This window comes from Orycteropus afer, unplaced genomic scaffold (assembly GCF_000298275.1).
Source record: "Orycteropus afer afer isolate SDZICR_OR568_19922 unplaced genomic scaffold, OryAfe1.0 scaffold00033, whole genome shotgun sequence".
NCBI lineage: Eukaryota > Metazoa > Chordata > Mammalia > Tubulidentata > Orycteropodidae > Orycteropus > Orycteropus afer.
Window position 1 is genome coordinate 17,986,963 of NW_006921620.1, and position 8,468 is coordinate 17,995,430.

An 8,468-nucleotide genomic window follows, 5' to 3' on the forward strand; every position below is an offset into this window, starting at 1 on the left:
CTTCTGAACTTTGGGGCTCGTCAGCCTCAGCAGCCAGTGGCTGTCTGAGTAAAGAAAAGTCTCTAGCTCCAGTGGGCCAGGAGCAGGAGGTAGAGTTGGACCCCAAGGTTGAGGGGCTTTCACCCAGCCCCTAGAACTTGGCACTTTGAACTTGGACTTAAAGCTTCCAAATTGTAGGAATCAACTCCTATTTGTTAAGGCCATCCCATTTGTGGTATATTCTTGTCAGAGAGGCACTAGGTAACCAGAACTTTCCCCTTTCAGATTCCCGAAAGACTACCAGAATGTGAAAAGACAAGCTCTAAACTGGGAGAATATCTTTGCAATCTATACATCCATGAAAAGTCTAATAACCTGATTATATAATATAAAACTTTGACAACTTAACAAAAATAAATAAATAAATAAATAACCCAATCAAAATGGGCAAAGGACTTGGATAGACATTTCACCAGAAAGAATATTCAAATGGTCTCCAAACACATGGAAAGATGTTGAGCATCATTAGCCATCAGAGAGATGTAAATCAAAATGACAATGAGATGTTATTTCAGTTCCATTAGAAGGGAGCTCAGGTGGTGCAGTGACTAAGGTATTTGACTTCTAACCAGAAGGTTGGAGGTTCAAGCCCACCAGATGCTCCACAGAAGGAAGATGGGGTAATCTACTTCCATAAAGATTTGCCTCCTTGGAAACCCAATAAAGGTCTCTATGAGGCTCAATCAATTTGATGGCAATGGGTTAAGGATGGCTAAGATTAAAAGAAAAAAACAGAAACAACAAATGTTGAGGATGTGGAGAAATTGGAAGACTTACGCACTACTGGTGGGAATACAAAATGGGACAACCATTATGGAAAACAGTGTGACAGTTCCTCAAGAAACTAAAAATAGAACTATCAAGTTGTTGTTATTAGGTGCTTTCAGGTTGGCTCCTACTCATGGAGACCCTATAAATCACAGAATTAAACATTGCTTAGTCCAACACTATCCTCACAATTATTGCTACACTTGAGCCTATTGTTGTAGCTACTATGTCAATCTATCATGTTGAAGGTCTTCCACTTTTTCACTGACCATCAACTTTACCAGGCATGTTACACTTGTCCAGGGAACTGTCCCTTCTGGCAACGTGACCAAAATAGGTGAGATAAAATCTGGCCATTATCACTTCTAATGATAATTCCAGCTACACATCTTCCAGAACAGATTTGTTCATTCTTCTGGGAGTCCATGACATTTTCAATGTTGTTCACCACCACAATTCAAAGATTCAAAGCATTTGCTAATTTTCAGTCTTCACTATTCATTGTCCAACTTTCATATGAATATGAAACAATTAAAAATACCATGGCCTGGGTTAGGTGCAACTTAGTCTTTAAAGTGACTTCTTTGCTTCTTAATACTTTAAAGAAGTCTTTTACAACACATTTGCCCAATGCAATATGATATTCTTGACTGCTATTTCCATAGGTGTTGATTGTAGATCCAAATAAAATGAAATTTCTGACAACTTGAACATTTTCTACATTCATCATGATGTTGCTTATTGGTTCACTAGTGAGGATTTTCCTATTCTTTATGTTGAGGTGTAGTCTATACTGAAGACTATAGTCTTTGATCTTCATCAAACTATCATATCACCCAGCATGTGCACTCCTAGGTATATACTGAAAGACTTGAAAACAGAGAGTAAAACAGAAACTTGTATACCAATGTCCATTGCTCCACTATTCACAATAGCCAACAGATAGAAACAACTTAAATGCCAATCAACAGATGAATATCCATTAAAGGTAATGTGGTACATACACACAATGGAATACTACACAGCCAGTAGGGAAAAGAAGCTCTGGTGTTGTAGTGGGTAAGGTAGTTGGCAGCTAGCCAGAAGGTTAGTGGTTCAAATGTACCTCCTGCTTTGCAGGAGGAAGATGAAGTATTCTACTTCTGTAAAGATTTATAGCTTTGGAAACTCAATGGAGGTTTCTATGAGTCAGAATCAAGTTGATGGCTGAGTTTTTTTTTTTTTTTTTTTGTACTTGTAGGGAAAATGAAGTCTTGATATATGCTACACTTTGGAAGTAACTGGAAGACATCATGTTGAGTGAAATAAGTCAATCACAAGAGGTCAAATATTGTATGACTTTACTTTCATGAAGACAAGAAATGTCAAATGTATAGACAACAAAATTTATTAGTGGTTACAAGGGGTGGGAGGGAAAAAGAGAGGAGTTAAAGGTGATAGAAATATTGCATTGGTTAAGGATAGAGTTGCATAACTAATTATTGTAATTGCTGCCAGCAAGTTGTACACCTGTAAAAGTTGAGCTGGTAAAAGTTATGTGATAGATTTGTTTATAATAATGACAAAAGAAAAAAGAAGAATAGCTTCTGAGACTGCTTATGTACAATCAAAAACCTCCTGGGATTTGGTTTCTTTGCTTGGAGATTTAGGGTCATGGTTTCATGGGACATTCCAGTTAACTGGCCTAATAACATGATTAGGGCTTTTGTTCTATCTCTTAGGTCAATATGTAGTGCATGGGGTCTGAAGAGTTTGCAGGAGACCATTCAAGGAACAATAATTGGTCTCTATTTGCTTGAAACAACACAGGAAGAAGGAAAGCCCAGAACAGAAGGAAGAAATGGAATTTGTGGCTAATTGCTACCATGAACAACTTCCAGCTTTGCCGTAAGACCACAAGACTTGGATGCTTTCTGACTACCAGTACAGGACATTTTGATCAAAGATTTCATGGAAGAATTCTGATCAAAGGGGGGGGTGGGGATGCAGAACAGAATGTAAATTTTTCATGGATATCAAACCCCTGGAGCTGTGAAAGTTAGATGAACCCCTGAAAGATTGCCCTGAGATAAACTTTAAACCAAAAATAACCCCTGAAGTCTTCTTAAAACCAAACAATAGTTTAGCTTAACCAGTAAAACAAATCTGTCTTGAGCATTATGCTATTTTATAAAATATCTAAATGAGATCAAACTGATAACAGCAACTCAAAAGATCAGATAGGAAACTTCAGAGGCAGAGAATTTATGTTAATGAGGAAGGAATAACTTCAAAAAGGAAAATGAGGATGGTTACACAACTCAAAAAATGTAATCAGTGTCACTAAATGGTACATGTAGCAACTGTTGATCTGATGTATGTTTTGTTGCGTAGATTCTTGACGACAACAAAATAAATAAAATAAAATAATTTATTAAAAATGTTGATATTAAGGTCAGAAATAATCAAACAATTATAACAGGTCTTGAAAACTACTTTGTTATGGAATAAAATTAATTGTATCATGGAGAAATCAATTCACCCAGCAGAAGAAATTAAGCCTAGTTTTACCTCCTAAACACTTTCTATCTTTAGAATGTTACCTTAATAAGATTGTATTTCTAATACAATAAATTTGGAAAAGTTAATTTCTCATGATATTCCCAGATTTTTCTTTTTTGGGTATGGTTGGATAGTTGATCATTCGGTCTTATACTTCTTTGGTTATTAACATTTTCTGAGGGTTATTGTTTGTGTCAGATACTGCACCAGGTACTGGTATAGAGTGAAAATAATGCCCTGCTCCCTCTCTTGAGGACTCCACACTAATCTGAAGGAAACAAATTATGACAATGTGATAAGAGTATTTTAGCAATTTAAGACTGATATGAAAATAGAAAAGAATATCTGTTTTTTAAATATAAGCTTCAGAAGTAAAATAAAATTTTAAATTAATTTTGAGGGTGAATAGGAATTTAATGAAAAAGACAGAAATAGATTAATCTTGAATATGGGATATGAAGAAAGTTGTATACCTCTATCTTTCAGTCTGACTTGGAAAGTGGGGTTTTGCTGGTCAGCTAAAATTCTTTAAAGCCATAGCTAGCTGAAATGGTTCCTGGACAAAGCAAAAAGTAAATTTTTATTTATCAATGTTGTAAGTTGCTGTCAGTTCCAACTCCTGGTGACCCAATGTGTGCAGAGAAGAACCACTCCATGGGGATTTCAAGGTTGTGAACTTTCCAGGTGCCTCTGGGTAGGTTTGAACTGGCCAACCTCTTGGCTGGTGGCCAAAGAATAATCAGAGGTCAGTAAAAAAAGAAGCATATGTAAACAAGTCACCAGATTCTTGCCATTCATCTGGGCATCAGATGTTTGATTAAATGAGAGCAGGAAACAGTGGGTGATCTAAATAAGCTGGATGATAATTGTCCAGAACAAATATCTGGACATGCAGATTTACATGATTGTTTTGTTGTTAGCTGCCATTGAGACTACTCTGACTTATGTGCTCCATAGCATTTTCTATACTGTGATATCTTGGAAGCAGATCACAAACTGTGTCTTTTACGATATCTCTGTGGATTTGAACTGCCAGCTTTTAAGCTAGCAGTCAAACACTTAACCATCTGCACCAATGTTTTCACAGAATTCGAATAACAATAATGGCAGGAGGTGCTTTTGAAGAGCCAAAAAATTGGTGGTAGAGAATAAGGCTACAATGAGCTTGTTTTTCTGTTGACTGAAATAGGAAGAAAAAGTAGGTTATGGGCAAGGTCAGGAAAAGGTAAAGATTTTTGTTTGGTATGCACTGAGTGTCAAGTGCCTGTGGGATGTCTATGGAGAAATAAATAAATAAATAAAAACATTTAAAACATGAGTGCTGTGTTTCCATATGCATATTCCATACAGCTATTGGAAAAACTTATGTGAAAGAATAGATATGAAATTGCTTTGGAAAGATTATTTCAAGAAAACAAACATATAATACAAACCACTCTTTCGGATATGTTTATTTATTGCAAACTTTCTAAGGAGCAATGGTGAAAAAAGGTACTCACAAATTAATCACATATCTTTAATCACTTTGCTAGACCAAACTCTACTTGAGGAGCAAGAATATCATTTGACTATAAGAATCCATCATTTTTGTAAAAACGTGTCTGCCTTCTTTTACAATGGGTAGTTCAAATTCCAAAACTAATTTCTAATGGAGTTTACAGACATTGGGGAGAGAGTGGAAATATAATGCATATCTTCTCAAGTTCTTTGGAAAAGAAAGAAAGAAAGAAAAGGAAACTTCACTAACAAAATAAGCTTCAATTCTCCACTCAATATGAATTTAGCTGCATAAGTGTTACTAGAGATTTTTATTTTATAAAAATGTTTTAGTTCTTTACTGTAACCATAGTATACATGCATGTCAAATACGATAAATGTTAAACAAAGGCAAATGTTATAACCTTTTCTTTTTCCTGTTTATGGGTTTCCACAGCAGCTAATTTCAGAAGCGGTGTTTGCAGTTAAATCTGATGGAGCACACTGCACCTGCTCAGTTCCAATCAAAGCATAAGGTGCTGCCAAAGAACAATGTTAGAATTATAAAAGAGTGTTCTCCAGACTCAAACTGATGTAGGACAGCCTTCTTAACAGTAACTCTTGAGTCACTGAATCTGGCACGAGCATGACCTAAAGACTGGACCACAGAAAAATAACTGGATTATATATATATATATATATATATATATATATATATATATATATATATATATATATATATATAAATCCTTTAGAGTTTATATAGGAAAGAACCTTAATTTTGAGTTCCTTGGAAAAGAAAAAAAAATACTGATAAAACTAGTATGTTGATTTTTTTTTTTCCCCCTTCATCTGAAGCAAACCTAAGTTCTTGAGGATTGAAAGGCAAGGGACAAAAATTCAGTCTTTGGCATAAAGATACCTGGTAAGTATGGAGTGAAATTGGATTTCATTGACACAGTAGTAGTCTTTTGGGTCATGGATCTTTTGAGAATCTGATAAAAACTGTAAATCCTCTACAGCACACACATATATACACACAAAGTTTAGCCCACATTTTCAGACATCTCCAAACTCATATCCTTGAAGGCCAACTTACAAAAATAAATAAATAAATAAATAAATAAGGGAAATATTAAAGAAGAATATTTTGTGTTTCTGTGTGGATAGGAGCTCTGGTGGCATAGTGTCTTGACTGCTAACCAGAAGGCTGGTGGTTCAAACCCACCAGCCACTCCTCGGAAGAAGATGGGACAATCTGCTTCTGTATTGATACTGCCTCGGAAACCCAAGGAGGGGTCGTTATGAGTCGGGTCCAACTTGATGGCACATAACAACAACAACAATATGAATAAGATGTTATCACTCAACTCCTTGAATGAATTTTCCATGGCAAGCTGCATCTTAGGGACACTTTTTTTTTTTTTTTAATTGTGATTTGGGTGAAAGTTCACAGAGCAAATTCACTTTCCATACAGCAGTTCATGTACACTTTGTCTCATGACATTGACTACAATGTCCCACAATGCAACAGCTCCCTTCCTACTTCCTCCCATAGTTACCTCTTCCCTGTATCTTCCCTCCCATGCACTCCTGTCCAACAAGCTGTCTCCCTGTGCATAAACAGCCCTTCTATTCTTCCATGATTGTTCTCTCCAAGGAGTGTATCTACCTAAGGTAAATGTTTACCTCATATGGTTGCGTTTTGTTTGGCTGGAAACAACCGTAGTGGGTTCAATTCCAGACCTGAAGGACAGATAGACATCACAGTCTCAGGGCTTCTCTAAAGCTCTATACTAATTGAGTATAACATCTCGGACTAATTGTTTCCATATGTCTTTGGTTTTCTTCATTCTTCTTTGCTCTGGACAAGGAGAGACTCATCATTGCATCTAGATGGCTGCTTACAAGCTTTTAAGATCCCAATCACTACTTGCCAAAGTAGGAGTTAGAACAATATTTTGTGTAGTATGTTATGCCAACTGAGCTTGATGTGACCTGAGACTATGTGTGTCCCGAGACCACAGGTCCAACTACTCGCTTCCTCTGGGTAGCTGGCTGGCCAAAAGGTAACTACAACCATGTCCCTTGTCAGCTCTACTATGTTGTTGTTGTTATATGCCTTCAAGTCAGACCCAACTCATAGCGACCTCTACTTGGGTTTCCGAGGCAGTATCACTACGGAAGCAGATTGCCCAATCTTCCTTCCGAGGACTGGCTGGTGGGTTTGAACCACCATCCTCCTAGTTAGCAGTCAAGTGCCTTAGGTGTTACGCTACCAGAGCTCCCATATACATGGGAATTCTTACAGAACATACCAATACACTTGTAGAAACATTGTCTGCCAACCCTACACATGGTTTTGGGCACACTCTCCCTTGCATGTTGTTGTTATTATGTGCTGAGTCGGACCAGACTTATAATAACCCCTCTTTGGGTTTCTGAAGTGGTATCACTACGAAAGTAGATTGCCCAACCTTCCTTCCAAGGAGTAGCTGGTGGGTCTGAACCGCCAGCCTTCTGGTTAGCAGTCAAGTGCCTTATGTACTACGTTACCAGAGCACCTCCCACCTGCACAGACTTACCTAATCGTTCAGCCTGTTCACCCATCATCTATCCACCTGTATATCCACGTTTGCCTTCACTGACAACACAGTACTGTACGTGTAAAAGTGTTCATCTTTGCTGTCTATACCTCCCATGTACTTCTCTGTGTCTCCCTCCTCAATGCCACCATGTTGATCACTCACATTTGGTACATTGCCCTTCTCTTCACTCAAAGCAATGCTTGTCTCTACCTATCTAACAATGTTCCCTACCCTCCACTCTCACCCCTGGTAACCAACAAAGAAAATTTCCTTCCATATATAAATCTTTCCTTAAGTTTTTATAATAATGGACTAATACGATATTTGTCCTTCTGTGATTGACTTATTTCACTCAGCATAATGACCTCCACATTCATCCATGTTATGCAGTGGTTTGCAGATTCTGGGCTATTCTTTAGGGTTGGATAGTATTCCTTTGTGTGTATGTATCATACTTTGGTTAGAAATTCTTCAGTTGATGGACACCTAGGTTGTTTCCATCTTTGGGCTATAATGAATAGTGCTGCGATGAACATGGGTGGGCATATGTTTGTTCTTGTCATGGCTTTCCTATATTCTTTAGGATATATACCTAGTAATGGAATGGTTGGGCAAATGGTATTTCTAATTCCAACTTTTTAAGGAACCTCCATACTGCTTTGTATCGTGTTTGTACCATTTCACAGTCCCACCAGCAGTGTATGTGAGTCCCAGTTTCTATGCATCCTCTCCAGCATTTGTTGTTTTCTGTCTTGTTGAACTTTGCTACTAGTGCTGGGGCAAGATGGTATCTCATTGTTGTTTTGATTTACATCTCTCTAATGACTAATGAGGAAGAAAGGTTGAGCAATCTACTTCAACAGTGATACTGCCTCAGAAACTCAAGGAGGGGTCACTATAAGTCGGGTCCAACTTGACGGCACATAACGACGATGAAAGGCTAATGATTGTGAGCATTTCTTCATGTTTCTTGGCCATTGAATATCCTTTTTGGTGAAGTGTCTTTTCTTGTCTCATGCCCATTTTTAATTAGATTGTTTGTCTTTTTGTTGTTGA